This window comes from Mandrillus leucophaeus, unplaced genomic scaffold (genome assembly GCF_000951045.1).
Source record: "Mandrillus leucophaeus isolate KB7577 unplaced genomic scaffold, Mleu.le_1.0 Scaffold211, whole genome shotgun sequence".
NCBI lineage: Eukaryota > Metazoa > Chordata > Mammalia > Primates > Cercopithecidae > Mandrillus > Mandrillus leucophaeus.
In genome coordinates, this window is record NW_012102155.1 from 1,662,808 (window position 1) to 1,676,776 (window position 13,969).

A 13,969-nucleotide genomic window follows, 5' to 3' on the forward strand; every position below is an offset into this window, starting at 1 on the left:
GGGCTGGGCGCACACGCTGCGGGCATGTGCGGGAGCGCGGCGCGGCATCATATGGACATTTGTTTGTGAAAATCTCTGTGCACACCTTTGTGTGCGTAAATACATATGGTTCTCGGAAGCGTACCTGGAAAGGTGCTTTATCTGTATTAAGCGACTTTCAAAATGTGATCCAGAGCACGGGATCTGGAGAGAAAACACGCACACAAGAAAGGATTTTTGATACTAAACACAAAGCTGTAATTGAAGTGTTTATGCCCAAATGTACTGTGAATCAAGCATATGGTGGTATTTATCATCTGGTGGGTCTGTTTGAAAGGTTTGGTCGATCAGTTCTTATTTCACAAAAATAAAATAATGTAACTAAATGTTTACTAAACATATACCTCCACGGTGGCATCCACAGTAGAAGTTTATCCACTTTGTATACTTTTTGCATGTGTGAAGCACAGCAAGGCTGTTTTATAAAGTGTACCTTTGATAAGTGATAATGTGGGCAGTATGATTGAGGGGGGTCGTTTTTAAAGAAGGGAGGCACTTCAGGTTTTAAAGCAAATGGGGTGGTAATCTTTCTAAGACTTTCAGAAAGATGGGGTGGGGCGCTTCTTAGAGCTCTGTATAAGCTCAGGACTGGAGAAGCAGCCACCCTTTTAATTAAGATACGACTTGAAACCTTTTTGTTATTTCGGTTATTACTGCCTTCAAAGCAAAATAATATTTGCAGCTTTTTCTTAAAGGTGAAGGGTACTGTTTTCCTGCTCTCATCACAATATTTGAAAATAGACGTACCGATCACTTTAAAGCGACTATCATTTCCTCTCAGTATCAGAAGCCTAAAGTTTTGCGACACACACACACACACACACACACACACGCGCACTACTTGTAACTTGCACCAGTGTGGACTCCTGGTGGCCTAAAACGTTCAGTGATTAGACAGGTGGTTTCTTGGCTAAGGTCAGTGTCTCTTTCCCCCAGGAGCCCTTGCTTGGGGGAGCTGCCAGAGGCCTTTCCTGAATGACCTAGTGGGGCAGGGAGCAGGAAAACCATCAGAGGAAAGGGAGTGGGATTGGAAACTCCCTTCCAACCACCAGAAAGAGAGTTCAAAGCATATCAGTGGTGTGGCCTTAGAGCTATTTTGATGTATGAAAGTGGGAATGTTGGATTAAACAATGTCACCCGATGGGAATTTAGATAACTGCAGGTTTCCAAAACACTATGCAGAGTGTACAGGGAAACCGCACAAAGCAAGTTTTGCATTTCAATAGGCTTCTAAAGCTGAGGCTTGTTTACCTCAAAACTAACACCTTTCTGAAGACTTTATTTCAGAATTGAGAAGAGTATAGTATCTTCCTTTTTTTTTTTTTGAGTTGATTAATGGCATAGATATCACTAAACATACCCTGTCTTCAATAAATAAACTATCTCGGTGGAGCTACTCAATGAAACATACCTATTGGCTTAGATTATTTTTTAAGTTTCATATTGTGCTACCACGGGCAGGTCTTCTCCATACAGCAGTGACCGTAAAATCAAACCCCACTTTCAGTGAATGAGGACTTCTCAACCATACAGTTCTTAAGCGTCATATTCAAAGCTGCCTACCCCACGCTTTCTCCTTCCCCTAAATGACCTCTATCCCTTATTCCACAAGGGAGGAGACACCCTCCTTCAGGTTCATAGGATCAGGCCTTCCAGCCTGAAGTTCTTATACCCTACACCAAGCTGCCTCCTAAAGTTGTTCAGCGTTAGTTGAGCCTCCTAACAATGATAATAATCCATGCATTTGTTTATATCCCTATAGTTTACAAGACATTTCTGTGCATAAATGACTGCATTTTAATATGAAGATCATCGAGTCTGGGGACTTATAAATTCATTGCAGTAAAATGTACTTTACTCACCACTGTTGGATCACACTAATTGAAGAGAGAGCAGGAGTACTTTTTTTTTCTTTGAGACGGCGTTTCGCTCTTGTCACCCAAGTTGGAGTGCAATGGCGGAATCTCAGCTCACTGCAACCTCCGCCTCCCGGGTTCAAGTGATTCTCCTGCCTCAGCCTCCCGAGTAGTTGGGATTACAGGCGTGTGCCACCACGCCCGGCTAATTTTGTGTTTTTAGCAGAGATGGGGGTTTCTCCGTGTTGGTCAGGCTGGTCTCAAACTCCTGACCTCAGGTGATCTACCCGCCTCAGCTTCCCAGTGTTGGGATTGCAGGTGTGAGCCACCGTGCCCGGCGACCTGGAGTGCTTTTAAACAAACAAACAGAAAAAATGGGGGCACCCAAATGTGGAAAGGCCTTGATTCCTCCAGCAAAGGGGGTTTTAAATCACATCACATTTTGATCCCTTTGATTTTATATTCTGGAAACTATCTGAAACAACAGTGTGGCTTCAACATTAAATACTCAGAGAAATAAACCATCACTCAGAGATCACATGTATTGTCCCATCACCCTCTAGCTGTCCCAACATATCCAGCATAAAGGATCAGGGCTGCACCAAAATACAAGCAATGATTAGACTCACTGGATGAGGAAAGAACAAAGAAGGAACTGTTGTTACTAATATTCAATACTGTGTCCTAATCTAAAACTCCCATTACACTTTGAATTAAATGTTAATGTGTTTCTAGAAAGGAGAGATTACTGTGTTATTAACAAATTGCAAAGCAAAGGAACACATTAAGAAGTTCTCTACTGGGTGCCATGGCTCACACCTGTAATCCTAGCACTTTGGGAGGCTGAGGCCGGCGGATCACTTGAGGTCAGGAGTTCAAGACCAGCCTGGCCAACATGATGAAACTTCGTCTGTACTAAAAACGCAAAATGTTAGTCGGGCGTAGTGGCAGGTGCCTATAATCCCAGCTACTTGGGAGGCTGAGGCAGGAGAATCACTTGAACCCTGGAGGGGAAGGTTGCAGTGAACCGAGATCGCGCCCCTGCACTCCAGCCTGGGAGACAGAGCGAGACTCTGATTCCAAAAAAAAAAAAAAAGTTATCTCTTGAACTTTCTAGCTAATTACTTAATGAAGAGAAATTTCATACCAGTAACTGTTATCAGAAGTTACATATGTATTATAAAATGGCTAAACAAATCCTGACTTGTTTTATTTCAGTAATATTTTCCCAAAGGGGTATGGCATGGCAAGATAGCCTACACCTTTGCAACTTTCATCGCTCAAGACATGAAACATTTTTTAAAGTTAAGCTGGTTCAATCCCAGGACTACAGGGTCTCATTACTATATGTATTTTTAAATCATCATGATGTTTTAAATTGTTTACATTAGCTCATCTACATAAAGTATCTAAAACAAACCTAACTGTATAAAAAAGACATTTGATACCCAAAATATTCTCCTAGTGCTATAACTCATTTTATATTCTTTACTCACCCTGGAATTCAGTGGCTTTACATCTGTAGCATTTACCCCCAGGCGTCTTGCTGATACCCTGTGATGTTTCCGTTTCATTTTGACTTACCTTGTGCAATTCTTTGTGGTTCTTCCGAGATGAGGCACATGCCAACCACACATCTCGAGATCTCAGTACAAAAGCTGCTTTTCTCCTTCAATGCATAGCATGTTGCTTGTGACCTTTCCTCATCAGTGTGAACCTTGTCACAGTTTTCCATGCTTCTATGACAACAATAAACTTTACTTGAGAGTCTTCATTTAAATTACAAAAGAAACATACAACTATCTTACAAGTATTTATGCCTCTCAGATAATGAAAATAGCAGGTTGTATCCTGCGATTGTGATTCAGTCAAAACAGAAAACCAACCACACACACAGCTTGTTACTGTATAATCACTTACTTATACTGACCAGCCACATACTTCCTCAGGGAAGCACTCAAGGCCTAGTATTATGTTGATGGTTTTGCTCCTCATTCATTCAGTGTTGATTGAATGTGTAGTGTGCCAGGCACTGTTTCAGTGAACCAAAAACAGCCCCTACTCTTCATGAGGCTTACATTCCAGTCCCACATTGGGTGAGGGTTGGGAGCACAAACAGACTTTCAAAAAATATGTCTGTATTAGGCTATTGTTTGACTGCTGCAAAAAAAAAAAAAATATATATATATATATATATATGTGGCTTAAACAAAGTAAAAGTGTATTATCTTATGTGACTGGCATTCTGGAGTAAGATGCCTTTTTCTTCTCAAGTCATAGAAAGCCACCGGGAGGCTTTGAGCAAAGAAGTGACTTGAACCACCTTTCATTTTAAAGGACCAACTGAGGCTGGGTGTGGTGGCTCACGCCTGTAATCCCAACACTTTAAAAAGCTTAAGTGGGGACCCTGCACAGTGGCTCACACAAGTAATAATCCCAGCACTTTGGAAGGCTAAGGCAGGTGGATCACCTGAGGTCCGGATTTCGAGACCAGCCTGGTCAACATGGTGAAACCCCATCTCTACTAATAATACAAAAAAATTAGCCAGGTGTCATGGCACACGTTTGTAACCCTGGCTACTCCAGCCTGCGTGACAAGAGCGAAACTCCATCTCAAAAACAAAGAAAACAACAAAATTATTCCAAGATTTTAGACCAAACAAGTAGAAGAATGGAATTGCCATTTACTGAGATGGGAAAGGCTAGAAGAAGACCTAGTTTATGAGGCGACTATCAAGAGTTTTGTTTTAGCGTTTGGTGCGCCCATTATACATCCTCATGATGATGTTAAATAGGTGGCCAGATGTTCAGAGGTGCTACTGGAACAGGAGATAAAACTTTGAGACTCATTAGTAAAGCAATGATATTTGAAATCATGGACCTGGATGCAATCACCTAGAGAGTGAATATAAGTAAAAAAGCATTGAGTTCTCTGTCACCTCAGTTGTCTCCTACCTCAAATGTTTTCTTTCTAGTGCTCTTCTGCTCTTGATGTAGTAAAAAGTCTAAACATATGAAATCATGGGTCAGCATAAGCTGACTTTCTAACCATAAGGACATTGACGGAAACCATAGATAATGCTTTTGTTTTGTTTTGTTTTGTTTTGTTTTGTTTTGTTTTGAGATCGAGTCTCGCTCTGTCACCCAGGCTGGAGTGCAGTGGCACCATCTTGGCTCACTGCAAGCTCTGCTTCCTGGGTTCCCGCCATTCTCCAGCCTCAGCCTCCCGAGTAGCTGGGTCTACAGGCACCTGCCACCACGCCCGGCTAATTTTTTGTATTTTTAGTAGAGACGGTGTTTCACCGTGTTAGCCAGGATGGTCTCAATCTCCTGACCTCGTGATCCACCCGCCTCGGCCTCCCAAAGTGCTGGGATTACAGGCGTGAGCCACTACATAATGTTATTTGCTACCATTTATTAAGCATGTTGTCAACCCTTTTCAAGGCATATTAATATGTAATTGTCTCTAATTTTCTCAACAACCTGAAAAGGTAATGCCTCAGTCAATTTAGATTGCTGTAACAAAAATACCATAGACTCGATGGCTTAAAGAACAAACACTTGACCAGGCGCAGTGGCTCACACCTGTAATCCCAGCACTTTGGGAGGCCCAGGCGGACGGATCACCTGAGGTCAGGAGTTTGAGACCAGCCTGGCCAACATGGCGAAACCCCATCTCTACTAAAAATACAAAAATTAGCTGGGCATGGTGGTGCATGCCCATAATCCCAGCTACGTGGGAGGCTGAGGCAGGAGAATTGCTTGAACCCGGAAGGCGGAGGTTGCAGTGAGCTGAGATCACGCCATTGCACTCTAGCCTGGGCAACAAGAGCAAAACTCCGTCTCAAAAAACCAAACAAACAAAAACAAAACAAAAAAACACACATTTATTTCTCACAGTTCTGGAAATTGGGAAGTCTGAGAGCGAAATGCCAGCATGATCAAGTTATGGTGAGGGCCTCTTCCTGGGTGCTGCTGACCATTTTCTTGCTGTGTGTAAGTGGTGTAAAACAGAAAGACAGGAAGCAAGCTCTCTCATGTCTCTTCTTACAAGATTACTAATCCCATCATGTAGGCTGTGATCTAATTACCTTCTGAAGGCCCCACCTCCTAATACCATACCATTTGGGGGTAGTGTTTCCATATATGAATTCTGGAGAAGCACAAACATGTAGTCCATAACGAGTAAAAAATATTATTATCTTTATTTGATTGATGAAGAAACTGAAGTAATAAGAACACGTGGTTTGTCTAAGGTCATGCTGCAAATGGCAAAACAAGGATTTGAACTCAAGGCCAAGTGTAGTATCTGCTTTTCCAATGAATAACAATAAGCAGATCAAGGCAGGAAAATTCAAGTGTTTGCTAAAAAGTACTTCAATGAATGAGAAGAGCAGAGAAATGCAAAATGGAAAAAAGGAGAAACTGAGGAGAAGAACCACATCTTAATCACATTTATATGACCCACATATCTTAAGCTAGAATCTAGAAAAATGTTTGCTGAATGCAGGCATAGTTACAATCAATCTGTTGGATTCCATCTGTTGCATGCTTTGATACTATTAGTGTATCTACTGATTACGAAAGGAAGACCTTTGTCTCACTCACTCCCTATCCCTCTCACCATCACTACCCCTGCTGCCTCATGGCAATTTAGGTATAGGGTATTCTTTTTTGTGTGTGTGAGATGGAATTTCGCTCTTGTTGCCCAAGCTGGAGTGCAGTGGCATAATCTCGGCTCACTGCAACATCCGCCCCCTCTGGTACAAGCAAGTCTCCTGCCTCAGCCTCCCGAGTAGCTAAGATTACAGGTGCCCGCCACTACACCTAGCTAATTTTTGCATTTTTAGTAGAGACGAGATTTCACCATGTTGGCCAGGCTGGTCTCAAACTCCTGACCTCAGGTGATCTGTCTGCCTCAGCCTCCCAACATGCTGGGATTACAGGTGTGAGCCACCGTGCCCGGCCCAGGTATAGGGTATTCTGTGGGGGGCGGGGGGGGGGTGGCGCCGGAGGGAGTCTCACTCTGTCGCCAAGGCTGGAGTACAGTGGCATGATCTCGGGTCACTGCACCTTCAACCTTCTGGGTTCAAACAATTCTCCTTCCTCATTCTCCTGAGTAGCTGGGACTACAGGCATACACCACCACGCCTGGCTAATTTTTTTGTATTTTTGGTAGAGACAGGGTTTCACCATGTGGGCCAGGCTGGTCTTGAACTCCTGAGCTCAGGTGATCCACCCACATTGGCCTCCCAAAGTGCTGGGATAACAGGTATGAACCACTGCACCCAGCCGGTATAGGGTATTCTTGAAGACAGGTTTTGTGGGCAAAGAAGACAATATATAGTAATTCCATTTCATTTATTACAAATTTGAAAACCTAGTTTTCCTTTGAGCTTTGAAATTCAGGATACAAATCTAACTCTCTTTTTTAAGAGAATGTTTGCAATTTGGTTAATGAAATTTCCTTGAATTATTAAACTACATTAATTCATTTAATGTATTCAGTCTTTTTAAAATACTTCAGTTACTCAACAAACAAAAGAATCACAAGTAGTTAAGTAATGCTCATAAATATGATAAATTATAAAATATTATGAATCAAGTTCTCTTGAACATTACAAAAATGTTTACAGATTTCATAAAATTCTCATATATTTTCACGTAAAATCACGAATCTAAATTACAGTTCTCACTTAGGTGTTTTAAACTGGTTTCACAAGGATAACTTCTTAGAAATCCCAAAATGTCAAATTATGTAAAAGATTACAAATAGTTAAAATACCAAATACAAATATGCACAAGTATTTCTAAACATAAGTGAAAACAGTAGTGGCCATACACAGTGGCTTATACCTGTAATCCCAGCACTTTGAGAGGCCGAGGCGGGCAGATCACTTGAGCCCAGGAATTCAAGACCAGCCTGGGCAACATGACAAAATCCCGTCTCTACAAAAAAATACTAAAATTAGCTGGCTGTGGTGGTGCGTGCCTGTAGTCCCAGCTACTGGGGAGCCTGAGGTGGGAGGATCAATGGAGCCGGGAGGTCGAGGTTATAGTGAGCCACGTTTGCGCCACTACACTCCAGCCTGGGTGCAGAGAGACCCTGTCTGACAAATAAACAAACAAATAAGTAAATACAGTAAGATGATGGGTTTGATTTGTTTTATCTCTTTGACTTTATGCTCTCCTAAGGCTAAAAAAAAATCCTAATGCCTTAAATAAATAATTTTACTGGCCCAGGTGAGCTGAGTTGCTGTCTTAGTCAGTTGGGAGTGCTATCACAAAGCACATAAACTAGGTGACTTCTACATAACAGAAATGTATTTCTTCTAGTTCTGGAGGCTGTGAGGTCAAAGATCAAGGCACTGGCAGATTCGGTGTCTAGTCAGGGCCTATTTCCTGGTTAATAGATGGCACCTTTCTGCTGTGTCCTCACATGATAAAAGGGGCAAGCAATCTCCCTCGTTTCTCTTTTATAAAGGCACTAATCCCATTCATGAGAGCTCCCAAAAGAGCTCCAAGTCTTAATATCATCACCTTGGCGATTAGTATTTCAACATATGGATTTTGGGAGGTTACACACATTCAGATTGTAGCAGACACCTTTCCAGTGGACTGAGTAGTTTATTGACCTGAGGGGTTCTGGCTGGAGATGCAGACATCAGGGCAGTTTTCTCAAAGCTGCTAAGAGGTGCTGAACCCTCCTCATGCCAGCCAGTGGGAACACTAAGGCCCTGCCTTCACATGGGATGGTCTTGCCACAGTTCAGGCCCACAGATTCAGGTTGCACCGCTTAGAAATGATATGAACTTGCACCCCTCCTACCAGATTGCTGAGACACATGACTGAGCTCAACTTGTATAGTACTCCATTTTATCCTGAATCTTTGTATTGTTTTCCTCCTGAAAAATGTTTTCCTCCTTCAGTTCTTATATAAATTAATTGTATATTGCTCATGTCTGTGGCTGGCTCTGCAGTTCCAACCACCCCCACCGCACCCCCAATATTATTATAGCTTCTAGAAAGTGAGCCAAATGCACTTTCTGAGATTGTCCCAAATATCTGTTGGTCAGGTAACAGCCATTCTAACAACTATCATTTTCTTATGTCAGCATTTCCCAAACTGTGTTCCACTCATAATGGGCACATAGTCTGTGCCTCTGGAAGTAAAGGGTTCCAACATTAAGGATGTTTGGGAAATGTCATGTGTTTTTATTTTCCTTGTTGTTGTTGTTTTTGAAGAGAAAGTTTCCCTCTTGTCGCCCAGGCTGGAGTGCAGTGGTGCAATCTTGGCTCACTGCAACCTCCACCTCCTGGGTTCAAGCAATTCTCCTGCCTTAGCCTCCTGCTTAGCTGAGATTACAGGCCACAACACCCAGGGACTGTGCACCACCACATCCTGCTAATAAATGTTAAATTCACCTTCTAGAGGTCTGCACTGCTTTTTAGCATATGAAAGACTGATAAATCTTGCTTTGTAAAAATCTTATCAGCCACAAAGCTAAGACAGGAGAATCCTTGAACTCTGGAGGCGGAGGTTGCGGTGAGCTGAGATCATGCCATTGCAGTCCAGCCTGGGCAACAAGAGTGAAACTCTGTCTCAAAAAAATAAAAATAAATAAAAATCTTATCAGCCTATTGAACACTTCTTAAAGACATACCTTTCAAGATCACGCAAAGATTGCATTCTGTGGAACACAGTTTGGTAAATTGTGTCTCTATTTGGTAAAATGTTTTTATTTTATTGCTTGATCTTTTGTGTTTAATTTTTTTTAAGATCAAAGTTTGGATATGCAACCAAATGGACTTTTTTTTTTTTTTTTTTCCTCTGGTTTTGAGAAAGGGTCTCATTCTGTAACTCAGGATGGAATTCAGTGCCGTGATCTCGGCTCACTGCAACCTCTGCCTTCTGGGCTCAAGAAACTCTCCCACCTCAGCCTCCCAAGTAGGTGGGACTACAGGCATGCACCACCACACCCATCTAATTTTTGTATTTTTTTGTAGAGACGGAATCTTGCTTTGTTGCCCAGGCTGGTCTCGAACTCCTGCTCAAACGATCTGCCCACCTCAGCCCCTTAAAGCTCTGGAATTACAGGCATGAGCCATCATGCCCAGCTGGACTTTCTGGTAGTTCCCTCCCACTAAACTTGTCCTACCTAGCCATAGGCAGCCCTTCCGTCCCAGGGAAACTGCTTATCTAGGGGCAGAGGGCAAGAGAAAGTATGTGTCCTGAGGCAAGGCTCCTTCAAAAAGAGAGGGAAAGTTGCTGAGCACTTGTACTCGCTCACGTCCTTCCTATAATCTTGTAAATCACTTGTTCTCTGAGGAAAGGGGGAACCCGCAAAGACTGCAGAGAGCTCTTCCTGGGCATAAGAGCTTTCTCTTTGCTATGGTTTGAATATGGTTTGTCCACACCAGAACTCATGTTTATAAATTTGATCCACAATGGGTTGTGTTGGAAGGTGGTGTCTAGTGGGAGGTGCTTGGCTCTTGGGGGTAGATTCCTGATGAATGGCTCTGCATTGTTCTAATGGGCAGTGAGTGAGTTTTTGCTCTCCCTGGAGAGAGGAATGGAGTAGTTCTCTCAAGAACAGGTTTTTATAAAGAAAGATGCCCGTCGGGGCTTTACTTCTTTCCCTGTGTCCACTTCCCTTTGACCTTTCTCCACGTTATGATGCAGCATGAAAGCCCTCAACAGCAGATGCTGGCACCATGCTTCTTGAATTTCCCAGCCTGCAGAATCCTGAGCTAAATTAACCTCTTTTCTTTATAAATTACCCAGTTTCCGGTGTTCTGTTACAGCAACACAAAACAAAGACACTCCCCTTTATAGATAGCCTTCTAATATTGTGAGTCTTCATTGAGCAACAAACTAGGAAGACAGTGCATGCCAGTACTGAGTTAATTATTGCCACTGAACAAAACAAACTTGATTTTGTGCATATTTAGCAATAGGTGTAACAGCCACAGGGATAGATTATAGGCCAGAGAAACTGGGTTTTAGATACACTACCTTCACTGTTGTGTGTTCTTAGGCATCAAATGGCTAAGAAATGCAGTTTCCACACTGATAAAATAGGCACAACATTAACAACATATTTCCAGAGTGGATCGTCAAAATACTTACTGACTAGTTCTGTATGCCATGCAACCAATCAGAACAGAGAGCAGAGGGTACACCACACCCAATCATACAGCAAATTGGCAGCCCACAGTTCATTTCCCTCAGTCAACATTTGCAGTTGCCTGCCGTGTAATGTCTATGTACTGGGGCTGTTGCATGTGTCAAATTAAATGTTTGTGAAAGCAGATCATAACCTCCATACAAAAACAAGGTGTTTTTAGTCATTATTCTCTGTAGGAAGACACAAAGAGTAGGGGAAGTGGAAGCCTCTCCTAACATTTCACCTGTTTCACAGTTCTGCCTACCTTATCGGGTGGCCTGGCTTCAGTTTGAGAGCTCACCTCCCCTCGAGCTATATAATAGCCTAAGGATATGGAGAGCTGGGCCAAGACCAGCCAGGACACAGCTTAACCTCAAAACCCCAAACAATAGTGAGAGCTAGCACTGTCTTGAGTACTTACTGTGTGTTAGGACTTGTTCAAAACACTTTCATGCAGATTAACTCATGTAAACCTCACGGCAGCCTGGAGCAGGGACTTTTTTGTTTTTTTTTTTTTTGAGACAGAGTTTTGCTCTTGTTGCCCAGGCTGGAATAAAATGACAAGATCTCAGCTCACCACAACCTCTGCCTCCCAGGTGCAAGCTATTCTCCTGCCTCAGCCTCCCGAGTAGCTGGGATTACAGGCATGCACTACCACCCCCAGCTAATTTTGTATTTTTAGTAGAGACGGGGTTTCTCCATGTTGGTCCGGCTGGTCTTGAACTCTCGACCTCAGGTGATTTGCCCGCCTTGGCCTCCCAACGTGCAGGGATTACAGGTGTGAACTACCACACCTAGCCATGAAGTAGGGACTACTATTATCTCCTCTCCACAGATGAGGAAACCCAACCCACATGGATTAAACGACAAAGGTTCCTCAGCTAGTAAATGTCAGAGGTGGATATTTTTCTAAGTAGATGAGGTCATGCGTTTAACTACCACTCTATACTACAAACAGATCCAAACCTGGCAAGGGAGAAGGAAAACTGTTGAAGGGCTGGCATCCAGAGAGCATTATGGGTCACGAAGGTGAGCCCAGAGTTCTTATAAATCCTCTCTTAGGACCACAGGTGTCATAACCCAAAGGGGTTAACCCAAGGAGCAGAGCTCTCCAATGTTTTTGCAGAGGGTACACAAGAGTCTCCAGAAGCCCCTGGCTGATGAGAACCCCTTCCCCCAGGCACTGAGAACTGCAATACCCACTGCCTGGGTGCCTGGGGAAGGGCAGCTCTGTTCCATGGCCCCATAGTCAGGGGAAAGTGAGCAGGGGAAAAGGAGAAGAACCAGAACAGCGGCCCCTCCCTCTAGCTGGGAAAAGGCTGTCAGTTCAATGGGTTTGCCTTTGGGTAGGAGGATTCCCTCTAATTGTGGAGTAAATAAACCAGGAGCTGAGAGCATGAAGAGGGGTTAAAGAGGCATGAGGCAGAGAAAGGGAGGTGTGAGGGCTCAGAAGCTGGGGCCAGCAAACTTCTACTGTAAAGGGCCAGATGGTAACTATTTGAAGCTCTGTAGGCCACGTTCTCTGTTGTCTCCCTCTTCCCCTTCCCCCATCCATTTAAAAACATATACGTTATTCGGAGCTCCAGCTTCCATTGGATTTGGCCTATGGGTTAGAGTTGCTGATTTCTGCCCTAAAGAAATAATCTGTAAACCTCCCCACTTTACCTGAGTCTAATCCTGCCCTCCCTTGTAGTGCTGGCCATTTAACTTGAAGTAGGGCCTCCCAAGCAATGAGAGAGGCAGTCAGATGAGGAAAGGGGCATAAAGTTCTGATTGTGGTGATGCTTCATGAAATTTGAGGTATGTTCCACTGAGGTACTTTAGGACTAACACTATTTGGCAACCTGAAGGTTTGCTCTGGGGATTTTTATGCCACACATAGCTGCACGCATGAGCAACTCTGCAAGAATTATGTTTCATGCCACATTCCATTTGGGAACTGATGTCCAAGACAATATTGAAGAGCAATGAAACCCAGCATTACTCTATTCCAGGGAAAATGGAGTAGCAACCTCTCTCTTAGTAGCCAAAAATGGATTATCTCAATGTCTTCGGGAAGAGCTTGCCCTCAGTAAGAAGAATTTTACCTGTTGGTAAACCTGACTCTCAGATAAAATGCCATCTTTACAGAGCCTGGCTTTGCAATAAGAATACACAGTTGTAAAACCGGGCGTGGTGGCTCACTCACGCCTGTAATCCCAGTACTTTTTGAGGTCAGGCAGGCAGATCATCTAAGGTCAGGTGTTCAAGACCAGCCTGACCAAAGTCTTCTCTTCCCACCTTAAATTTGAGCTACTAAGCACTAAAGCTACTCTTAAATAACAAAAAGAAATGGCTTTAAGGCCAGGAGGTGAGAGGAGGGGAGGGAACTTATAAAACACTTCTTTACCTGAGAATTGACAGAAAGCCATGACTTCCAAATACTTACTAGAACTTTACAGTACATTAAGGCCGGGTGCAGTGGTTCACGCCTATAATCCCAGCACTTTGGGAGGCTGAGGTGGGTGGATCACCTGAGGTCAGGAGTCAGGGGTTCAAGACCAGCCTGACCAACATGGAGAAACCCCGTCTCTACTAAAAATACAAAAATTAGCCCAGCATGGTGGCACACGCCTGTAATCCCAGCTACTCGGGAGGCTGAGGCAGGAGAATCACTTGAACCCGGGAGGCGGAGATTGCAGTGAGTCAAGATTGCGCCATTATACTCTAGCCTGGGCAACAAGAGTGAAACTCTGTCTCAAAAAAAAAAAAAAAAAAAAAAAAAGAACTTTACAATACATTTAATGTGAGTTAACGTGTCAGAGAGGCCACTGGTAATGGAATACAGGGGAAGGTTATTGGTGTAAGACAAAGGACAAAAGAGTTTTCTTTTTTCTTTTCTTTTTTTTTTTTTTGAGACGGAGTTTC